A 12,292-nucleotide genomic window follows, 5' to 3' on the forward strand; every position below is an offset into this window, starting at 1 on the left:
CAGTAGCTTTGACTTCGAAAATAATCGCAATGCAATGGATTACCTGGCAGCATTGAGGACAATCCAAACTACAGAAGTTTAGATTGTCACGGTTTAATGACAATCTAAACTTCCATCAGGTATACTTACTTATATTTACCTCATGTAGTTTGGATATTTAATTTTATTTTGATTTATTCTTTAAATTACAGTCGAGGATTGAGAAGAGTGATATCAGCCAAATTATTGATGCTGTTTTTCATGGTGCTTGTGTTATTCTACGACGTGCATTTACTGACGTTTGGTATCCTTCATTTGAAAAAGGTTCGATTGTAGCTTGGTATTTTTTTTCCCCTTCCTCCACTGTTGCTCGTGTTGGATTTCAACCCATATCAACCCACCTTGAAGGTGGTTCTTCCACCCCACCTACCCCACTAGCTAGTGGAAGGGGTAGGTGGTGACCAATGACGGAGTGCCTCAATATTAATAAATTGAGGTACTCGAATGAGAGATAATAAGAGCAATCTGAGAGAACTATTAGAGAGAGCAATACGTGTGAGTGAGAGAGAATAAACTATATAGAGAGACAGAGAGTTCAAGGTGAGTGTGTAATCCTCCTTTTGTTGATATATGGTGTTATCGCTCCCATGGACGTAGGCCGGTTTGCCGAACCACATTAAAACTCTTGTGTCATTGCCTATTTGTGTTTCCTGGTGTGCCCCCGATCCCCAACAAGTGGTATCAGAGCCCGGGTGGTGAAAAATTGAGTTTTTTCCGAAAGTGCCCAGATTTCGAAGTGATTGAAATCCACTTTCGAGCATACCAGGAGGAAGCTCTGAAGGAGAGGAGTCCGGAACTGCAAAGAAGAGTCCCAGAAGCCCAGCCACGCGCCAACACACGCCACCCAAAGGAAGTGCGTGAACACCAGTCTCATCACGCGCCTCCACGCGCCGTACAACTAGTCAGCGCGCATTCCCACGCGCGGACGCGCGTCTCAAGGAGGAAGACTACCACGCCAGCGCACAGTCAACGCCACGTGTCCGCCACGTCCGCGCCACCTGTTCTCCACGTCTGTGACACGTGTTAGTCATGCTATGAGGAAGAATTTCCTGACCCATCTAGTAAAGGAGCTGATATTTTATATCTGCTGCAAGGTCGTCAAGGTGAATTTCAATATGGGAAAAACTTCTTTTGCCAGCCCTCTAATTGAAGATTTTACAATGTCATTTAGTAGCTTTGACTTCGAAAATAATCTCAAATCAATGGATTACATGGCAACATTGAGGATTTGCAAATGGAGTTCCATTGTAAAGGGTTATTTTGTTGGTAACAAAAGAGTTTTACTTGAAAGAATCAAACAAGATATTTTCTCCTACGTCGATTCTGAATACAGAAGTTGGTCTGAAAAGTCCTGCCCCATCGAGGATTGGTGCAGTTACATTCAACCCAAATTAATGGCTCTATTTAGTGATATTAACATGGCATTACGCAAAATATATTCTTTGGGCTACTGCTCTACTAGATTGTTAGATGGAATCTCGGTCGTGAACCGAAAGGCCAAACTTATTTGGGTCAAAAAGGCCATACATAGTAATGGTATATTGTAACTCATTCTTTATTTTCATTTTATTTTGTTATGTTTTTTGAAATGTATCTCTGATATTTCAAATTTTCTTGCAGAGCTTTATAATGAAAAATTCAAAGACATTTGGGATTTTCACTCTTTGATGGTTGAAGTTATAATTAAGCCTTATAGAGAGGGTAATGATTTCCAACGGGGACGTCTGCAAAGTTATTTCAGAGACCAGGGACTCTCGAACGAGTTTTCCCTTTTTATGAAGGACTTGGGAGACAAAAAATATCAGTAAGTTAAATATGTTATTTATTTTTAATATTTTTGTCCTTGTGTAGTTTTGACTAATTAATCATTTGTTCATTTGTGTTTTAGTGAAAAAGTGGATATCTGTTGGCTGTTGGACGATTCTTCATTTTGGAACGGTACTCAGAAAAAAAAAATTATAATGAAGTTGTGGGATGTTGTGCATGGTCGTAAACTGTTTGATGGAATCATTTTGGATGCTTATGTAATGAAATATATTCCTAATTGGAGTTCTAACATTCCTCCTCCGGGCAATGCTGAGCAAAGGGTGTTTGCTAAAATTGAAAAAGATAAATATTTGTTTGGCTAAAGGCATGGGCATGTTCCATGCGAAAGTGCTCTGTTGAAGTTACTCGATTCTATAGGGAAATGATAGTGCAGTATAATGAAAATCTAAACTTCCGTCAGGTATACTTACTTATATTTACCTCATATAGTTTGGATATTTTATTTTATTTTGATTTATTCTTTTAATTACAGTCAATGATTGAGAAGAGTGATATCAGTCAAATGTTGATGTTGTTTTTCACGGTGCTTGTCCTATTCTGCGACGTGCATGTGCTGATGTTTGATATCCTTCACTTGAAAAAGGTTCGATTGTAGCTTGGTATTTTTTTTCCTCTCTCTCTCCATTGTTGCTCGTGTTGGATTTTAACCCATATCTACCCACCTTGAAGGTGGCTCTTCCACTCCACCTACCCTACTAGCTAGTGGAATAGGTAGGTGGTGACCAATGAGGGATTGCCTTTATATGTATAAATTGAGGTACTCGGTTGAGATAAAATAAGAGCAATCTAAGAGAGCTATCAGAGAGAGAGCAATACCTGTGAGTGAGAGAGAATAAGCTATATACAGAGACAGAGAGTGTGAGGTGAGTGTGTAATCCTCCTCTTATTGATATATAGCGTTATCGCTCCCGTGGACGTAGGCCGGTTTGCCGAACCACATTAAAACTCTTGTGGTATTGTTTGTTTGTGTTTCCTAGTGTGCCCCCGATCCCCAACAAGTGGTACCAGACCCCGAGTTGTGAAAAATCGAGTTTTTTTCGAAAGTGCCCAGATTTCGAAGTGACTGAAATCCACTTTCGAGCATACTAGGAGGAAGCTTTGGAGGAGAGGAGTCCGAAACTGCAAAGAAGAGTCCCAGAAGCCCAGCCAGGAGCCCACACGAGCCACCCAAAGGAAGCTCGTGAACACCAGTCTCATCACGCGACTCCACGCGCCGTTCAAATAGCCGGCACACAATCCCACGCGCTGCACGCGCGTCTCAATGAGTAAGACAACCACGCCAGCGCACAGTCAGCGGCACGTGTCTGCCATGTCAACGCCACCTGTTTGCCACGTCAATGACACGTGTCCGTCACGGTCTGAGGAAGAATTTCCAGACCCATCTAGTAAAGGAGTTGGAATTTTATATCTACTGCAAGGTCGTCAAGGTGAATTTCAATATGGGCAAAACTTCTTTTTCTAGCCCTCTAATTGAAGATTTTGCAATGTCGTCCAGTAGCTTTGACTTCGAAAATAATCGCAAAGCAATGGATTACCTGGCAGCATTGAGGATTTGCAAAGGGAGTTCCATTGTAGAGGGTTGTTTTGTTGACGACAAAAGAGTTTTACTTGAAAGAATCAAACAAAATATTTTCTCCTATGTCGATTCTGAGTACAGAAGTTGGTCTGAAAAGTCCTGCCCCATCGAGGATTGGTGGAGTTACATTCAACCCAAAGTAATGCCTCTTAGTGATATTAACATGGCATTACGCAAAATATATTCTTTGGGCTACTGATCTACTAGATTGTTAGATGGAATCTCGGTCGTGAACCGAAAGGCCAAACTTATTTGGGTCAAAAAGGCCATACATAGTTATGGTATATTGTGACTCATTCTTTATTTTCATTTTATTTGGTTATGTTTTTGAAATGCATCTCTAAAATTTCAAGTTTTTTGCAGAGCTTTATAATGCAAAATTCAAAGACATTGGGGATTTTCACTCTTTGATGGCTGAAGTTATAGTTAAGCCTTATAGAGAGGGTAATGATTTCCAATGGAGACGGCTACAAAGTTATTTCAGAGACCAGGGGTTCTCGAACGAGTTTTCCCTTTTTATGAAGGACTTGCGAGACAAAAAATATTAGTAAGTTAAATATGTTATTTCTTTTTAATATTTTTGTCATTGTGTAGTTTTGACAAATTAATCATTTGTTCATTTGTGTTTTAGTGAAAAAGTGGATATCTGCTGGCTGTTGGACGATTCTTCATTTTGGAACGTTACTCAGAAAAAAAAAATTTATAATGAAGTTGTGGAATATTGTGCATGTTCCCTCACGTCCAACTTCAGCACCAGTGTCGCCTAGCCTTGCAAAACCAAAATCATCCCATCCTCCACTGAAATGCCCAATGGCAGGAACATTTTATTGTTGTCCTGCACCAAGAGGTCCTCCTTTTGTGAAGGTAAATGTATATTGCTTTCAGTTGTGATTGCATGCAAGTGCATGCATGCTTGTACTTAGGTGGGTGTATATGTGTGTATTTGTGAGATGAAGAAGTTATTGTCAAAATGACTCAAAATCTTGAAGAAAGCTTTCATTTTTTATTTGTAACAAATTATCTAGTAAAATTTTTATACTGTTATCTTGAATACTGGTGATGGGTTTCCCTTTGAATGACCCTGAAATTCAAATTAATTTGAATAATCCTATATAATTAGTTTGTATATGAATTTTCATGGATAATGCATAATTCTTAAATCATTTTGAATAATTTTGAAATTCTCCCTTTCCCGTATTGTCCCCCAGTCCATTGCTTTTTTTTCTATTATGTGCTAGATTTTGTCTATTATTTTTTTTCCTTTTCAAAATAAAGTACAACTTACGAGTCATCTTTTACCTTATCTCTGATTTCTAATTGTGGTTCTCCAGGTAGGAGACAAGGTCCAGAAAGGCCAGGTAGTTTGGATCATTGTGGCCATGAAACTGATGAATGAGATTGAAGTAAGTCTCTTGCTTTAATTATATATATTTTTTGGTTCTGATTAATATGCTTACTGAGATGGAAAAAAATAGAAGCTTGGGAGTTCTAGTTGTCTGGTTTAAGATTCTTCGCACCCTAATGGTTAACTACGTAGATTTCAAAAGGAAAGGAAAACTAGAAAGTTCCAATAGGGCCCTGAAGGTCAGACCGTCAAAACATTTTGACTGTAATTATTCAGATAGAATATCGATTTTGAATTTTGAAACGCTACAGAACTTAGATAGAAAGAAAGGTAAAATTATCACTTTTGAGAGATATTTTACTCGACCGTTCAAATTCTGTTGCTATGATGCGCTATGTGAATTCAAAGGATAACTTGAGGATTTTAATGAATCTTTTGAGGGTATGTTAGTCTTATATATATATATATATATATCGTATATTACTGTTCTATGATTCTTGGTCCAAGATTTTGTTTAGTGGCTGATAATATGTAGCTTAAAATGATATTTAGATACCAACTTGCGTAACCAAAACAAACGACCATTTTGCTTTGTCTCTCAATCAAGTGAGGCGGCTATATGATAGTGGAATCCTTTTTGGCCATTTTGCTATGCCAAAAGCTGCATGTTCAGTTAAGTTAAAACAAGTTTATATATTTTTCTATTAGAGCATTCTATGGGCATGGCCATTCTATTAGAGCATTCTATTAGAGCTTTGTAGATCTACGGATATAGAATGGCGTTATGGGCATCCATTTTTGCTTCAAATGCCTTAGTTAAGTTCTTCAAGGTTGATATCCATTTTTGGATTTCATTTACATCTCTTTTACATTTTTGAACTTTGTTTACACTTCTGATAATGATCATGTGTGCAGGATTTTCATCCTTTCTCTATGACTATAGATGGTGATAAGCTTTTGTGGTCGTTGAACAACTAATTGTTTAGGGCATGTTGCTTTTGTGACTGAACTTGTCAAGAGGTGGTGTGAGAGAAAGACAAGTTGATAATTTAATACGGTAAAAAAAATTCAAAAAATAAAATATAACCAGAGAGAACAAAACAATCAATTACATGCAGGACTTACATTGAAAGGCAGTCAACCAACATGTCGGGCTTGAGACAGTAATGCAAGTGCGATAAAGGATGAGCCACCAGCTCATCAATCTCTCCTGCGGAATTTTCTGCTTTAAAATTTTGAATTTGGAGCAGAACGCATGAAGTACCGCGGTCTCAATAGCCCATAAATCTAAGTCGGTCCAAAGGACAACTAAAACTTAGAGAAATCTAGACAAATTTAGAAGGTTTTGGAATATCTTATTATAGAAAAATATAGAAAACTCTACTATATTCTAGAATAATTTAATGAATTCTATAATATAGTGGAATGATAAAAGAATCCTAAAATATTCTTGAAGGCTAATAATGGCCCTTTGATCAAGTTGATCCTAACCATCCATTAAGGAGGTGTAAGACTACATAAATGGACGACCCCTCATTTTCGATAATATAGAAATGAAATAAGACTGTTGTCGCAGAGAATGAGAGTAAACTATTGTTAGTATTTTTGTATTCATGTATGTCTGTCTGCAAGGTTCATTTCTGTATTCATATTCGTATGGAATTGATGCTCTAGATCTGAGCTCTAAGAAGGTGGCCGAGACCTCAAAACCAGCAGGAACAAAAAGAAAGAAGGAGAAAAAAAAAGAAAAAAGAAAGGCATTCAAAAACATTTTAAGTTAATTTCTTTCTAGATAATAGGTACCAAGGTTCCTCTTTACACCTGATCAAAAAAAAAAATATATATATATATATATATTCATTATACAAATGAGGAGCTAGCAACACGATTAAAATTCAACCAGTATAGGCACACACATAGGTGACGAAAGTAATCACAGAACAATCTTTCCGCAAACTCTTATCTCTTTCTTCCACTAAATCTTCAGCTTCTTCGATTTGCTGGTTGTAGTTGTGTTATCGTCCTCACTAGATGGACAACTTTCAATAGAAATTGATAAGAAAATATGAGTTTAGGTTAAAAAATAATCAAACAAGATAATGGATTACCTGGCAGTATTGAGGAAATGCAAAGGGAGTTCCATTGTAGAGGGTTATTTTGTTGATGACAAAAGAGTTTTACTTGAAAGAATCAAACAAGATATTTTCTCCTATGTCGATTCTGAATACAGAAGTTGGTTTGAAAAGTACTGCCCCATCGAGGATTGGTGGAGTTACATTCAACCCAAAGTAATACCTCTATTTAGTGATGTTAACATGGCATTACGCAAAATATATTCTTTGGGCTACTGCTCTACTAGATTGTTAGATGGAATCTCGGTCGTGAATCGAAAGGTCAAACTTATTTGGGTCAAAAAGGCCATACATAGTAATGGTATATTGTAACTCATTCTTTATTTTCATTTTATTTGGTTATGTTTTTTGAAATGCATCTCTGAAATTTCAATTTTTTTTGCAGAGCTTTATAATGCAAAATTCAAAGACATTGGGGACAACACTCTTTGATGGCTGAAGTTATAGTTAAACCCTACAGAGAGGGTAATGATTTCCAATGGCGACGGCTGCAAAGTTGTTCCAGAGACCAGGGGCTCTCGAATGAGTTTTCCCTTTTTATGAAGGGCTTGCGGGAAAAAAAATATCAGTAAGTTAAATATGTTATCTCTTTTTAATATTTTTGTCCTTGTGTAGTTTTGACTAATTAATCTTTTGTTCATTTGTGTTTTTGTGAAAAAGTGGATATCTGTTGGCTGTTGGACGATTCTTCATTTTGGAACGGTACTCAGAAAAAAAAAATTATAATGAAGTTGTGGGATATTGTGCATGGTCGTAAACTGTTTGATGGAATCATTTTGGATGCTTGTGTAATGAAATATAGTCCTAATTGGAGTTCTAACATTCCTCCTCCGGGCAATGCTGAGCAAAAGGTGTTTGTTGAAATTGAGAAAGATAAATAGTTGTTTGGTCAAAGGCATGGGCATGTTCCACCCGAAAGTACTGCTGTTGAAGTTACTTGATTCTATAGGGAAATGATAGTGCACTATAATGACAATCTAAACTTTCGTCAGGTATACCTACTTATATTTACCTCATGTAGTTTGGATATTTTATTTTATTTTGATTAATTCTTTTAATTACAGTCGAGGATTGAGAAGAGTGATATCAGCCAAATTGCAGATGCTGTTTTTCATTGGGCTTGTGCTATTCTACGACATGCATGTGCTGATGTTTGGTATCCTTCACTTGAAAAAGGTTCAGTTGTAACTTGGTATTTTTTTCCCCTCTCTCCACTGTTGCTCGTGTTGGATTTCAACCCATATCAACCCACCTTGAAGGTGGTTCTTCCACTCCACCTACCCCATTAGCTAGTGGAAGGGGTAAGTGGTGACCAACGAGGGACTGCGTCAATATGAATAAATGTAGATACTCAGTTGAGAGATAATAAGAGCAATCTGAGAGAGCTCTCAGAGAGAGAGCAAAACCTATGAGTGAGAGAGAATAAGCTATATTGAGAGACAGAGAGTGTGAGGTGAGTTTGTAATCCTCCTCTTGTTGATATATAGTGTCATCGCTCCCGTGGACGTAGGCCGGTTTGCCAAACCACGTTAAAACTCTTGTGTTATTGTCTGTTTGTGTTTCTTAGTGCGCCCCTGATCCCCAACAAGTGGTATCAGAGCCCGTGTGGTGAAAAATTGAGTTTTTTCCGAAAGTGCTTAGATTTCGAAATGACTGAAATCCACTTTCGAGCATACCAGGACGAAGCTCAGGAGGAGAGGAATCCGGAACTGCAAAGAAGAGTCCCAGAAGCCCAGCCACACGCCCACATGCGCCAACCAAAGGAAGCGCGTGAACACCAATCTCATCACGCGCCCCCACGCGTCGTTTAAGTTGACGGTGCGCAATCCCACGTGCGGACACGCGCTATACCGGTGTCTGAAGAAGGAAGACGACAAAACAGCGTATGGTCAGCGCCACGTGTCTGCCGTGTCAGCGCCACCTGTTTTCCACGTCAGTGACACGTGTTAGTCACGGTCTGAGGAAGAATTTCCAGACCCATCTAGTAAAGGAGCTGAAATTTTATATCTACTGCAAGGTCGTCAAGGTGAATTTCAATATGGGAAAAACGTCATTCTCCAGCGCTCTAATTGAAGATTTTGCAATGTCGTTCAGTAGCTTTAACTTCGAAAATAATCGCAAAGCAATGGATTACCTGGCAGCATTGAGGATTTGCAAAGGGAGTTCCATTGTAGAGGGTTGTTTTGTTGATGACAAAAGAGTTTTACTTGAAAGAATCAAACAAGATATTTTTTCCTATATCGATTCTGAATACAGAAGTTGGTCTGAAAAGTCTTGCCCCATCGAGGATTGGTGGAGTTACATTCACCGAAAGTAATGCCTCTATTTAGTGATATTAACATGGCATTATGCAAATTATATTCTTTGGGCTACTTCTCTACTAGATTGTTAGATGGAATCTCAGTCGTGAACCGAAAGGCCAAACTTATTTGGGTCAAAAAGGCGATACATAGTAATGGTATGTTGTAACTCATTCTTTATTTTCATTTTATTTGGTTATGTTTTTTGAAGTGCATCTCTGAAATTTTAATTTTTTTTGCAGAGCTTTATAATGCAAAATTTAAAGACATTGGGGATTTTCACTCTTTGATGGTTGAAGTCATTGTTAAGCCTTATATAAAGGGTAATGATTTCCAATGGGGACGCTACAAAGTTATTTTAGAGACCAGGGGCGCTCGAACGGGTTTTCCCTTTTTATAAAGGACTTGCGGGACAAAAAATATCTGTAAGTTAAATATGTTATCACTTTTTAATATTTTTTTCCTTGTGTAGTTTTGACTAATTAATCTTTTGTTCATTTGTGTTTTAGTGAAAAAGTGGATATCTGTTGGCTGTTGGACGATTTTTCATTTTGGAATGGTACTCAGAAAAAAAAAATTATAATGAAGTTGTGGGATATTGTGCATGGTCGTAAACTGTTTGATGGAATAATTTTGGATGCTTGTGTTATGAAATATAGTCCTAATTGGAGTTCTAACATTCCTCCTCCGGGCAATGCTGAGCAAAGGGTGTTTGCTGAAATTGAGAAAGATAAATATTTGTTTGGCCAAAGGCGTGGGCATGTACCACGCGAAAGTACTGCTGTTGAAGTTACTCAATTTTATAGGGAAATAATACTGCACTATAATGACAATCTAAACTTTCGTCAGGTATACTTACTTATATTTACCTCATGTAGTTTGGATATTTTATTTTATTTTGATTTATTCTTTTAATTACAGTCGAGGATTGAGAAGAGTGATATCAGCCAAATTGCTGACGCTGTTTTCATGGTGCTTGTGCTATTCTACGACGTGCATGTGCTGATATTTGGTATCCTTCACTTGAAAAAGGTTCGATTGTAGCTTGGTATTTTTTTTCCGATCTCTCCACTGTTGCTCGTGTCGGATTTCAACCCAAATCAACCCACCTTAAAGGTGGTTCTTTCACTCCACCTACCCCACTAGCTAGTAGAAGGGGTAGGTGGAGACCAATGAGGGAGTGCCTCAATATTTATAAATTGAGATACTCGGTTGAGAGATAATAAGAGCAATCTGAGAGTGCAATCTAAGAGAGCTATCAAAGAGAGTGCAATACCTGTGAGTGAGAGAGAATAAGCTATATAGAGAAACAAAGAGTGTGAGGTGTATGTGTAATCCTCCTCTTATTGATATATAGTGTTATCGCTCCCGTAGACATAGGCCGGTTTGCCGAACCATGTTAAAACTCTTGTGGTATTACTTGTTTGTGTTTCCGAGTGTGCTCCCGATCCCCAACAAATGGTATCAGAGCCTGGGTGGTGAAAAATCGAGTTTTTTTCGAAGGTGCCCAGATTTCGAAATGACCGAAATCCACTTTCGAGCATACCAAGAGCATGCTCTAAAGGAGAGGAGTCCGAAACTGCAATGAAGAGTCCTAGAAGCCCAGCCACGTGCCCACACGCGCCACCCAAAGGAAGCGCGTAAACACTAGTCTCATCACGTGCCTCCACGCACCGTTCAAATAGTCGGCGCGCAATTCCACGCGCTACATGCGCGTCTCAATGAGGAAGACGACAACGCCAGCGCACAGTCAGTGCCACGTGTCTACCACGTCAGCGCCACCTATTTCCCACGTCACTGACACGTGTCAGTCACGGTCTGAGGAAGAATTTCCAGACCCATCTAGTAAAGGAGCTGGAATTTTATATCTACTGCATGGTCGTCAAGGTGAATTTCAATATGGGAAAAACTTCTTTTTCCAGCCCTCTAATTGAAGATTTTGCAATGTCGTTCAGTAGCTTTGACTTCGAAAATAATCGCAAAGCAATGGATTACCTGGCAGCATTGAGGCATTGCAAAGGGAGTTCCATTATATGGGGTTGTTTTGTTGATGACAAAAGAGTTTGACTTGAAAGAATCAAACAAGATATTTTCTCCTATGTTGATTTTGAATACAAAAGTTGGTTTGAAAAGTCCTACCCCATCAAGGATTGGTGGAGTTACATTCAACCCAAAGTAATGCCTCTATTTACTGATATTAACATGGCATTACGGAAAATATATTCTTTGGGCTACTGCTCTACTAGATTGTTAGATGTAATCTCGGTCGTGAACCGAAAGGCCAAACTTATTTGGGTCAAAAAGGCCATACATAGTAATGGTATATTGTAACTCATTCTTTATTTTCATTTTATTTGGTTATGTTTTTTGAAACGCATCTCTAAAATTTCAACTTTTTTTGCAGAGATTTATAATGCAAAATTCAAAGACATTGGGGATTTTCACTCTTTGATGGCTGAAGTTATAGTTAAGCCCTATAAAGAGGATAATGATTTCCAATGGGGACGGCAGCAAATTGTTTCAGAGACCAGGGGCTCTCGAACGAGTTTTCCCTTTTTATGAAGGACTTGCAGGACAAAAAATATCAGTAAGTTAAATATGTTATCTCTTTTTAATATTTTTGTCCTTGTGTATTTTTGACTAATTAATCTTTTGTTCATTTGTGTTTTAGTGAAAAAGTGGATATCTGTTGGCTGCTGGACGATTCTTCATTTCGGAACGGTACTCAGAAAAAAAAAAATTATAATGAAGTTGTGGGATATTGTGCATGGCCGTAAAGTGTTTGATGGAACCATTTTGAATGGTTGTGTAATGAAATATATTCCTAATTGGAGTTCTAACATTCCTCCTCCGGGCAATGCTGAGCAAAGGGTGTTTGCTAAAATTGAGAAAGATAAATATTTGTTTGGTCAAAGGCGTGGGCATGTTCTACGCGAAAGTACTGCTATTGAAGTTACTCGATTCTATGGGGAAATGATAGTGCACTATAATGACAACCTAAACTTTCGTCAAGTATACTTAGTTATATTTACCTCATGTAGTTTGGATATTTTATTTTATTTTATTTTGATTT

The sequence above is a fragment of the Camellia sinensis genome, chromosome 9 (assembly GCF_055761805.1).
Source record: "Camellia sinensis isolate YWXY chromosome 9, ASM5576180v1, whole genome shotgun sequence".
Classification (NCBI taxonomy): Eukaryota; Viridiplantae; Streptophyta; class Magnoliopsida; order Ericales; family Theaceae; genus Camellia; species Camellia sinensis.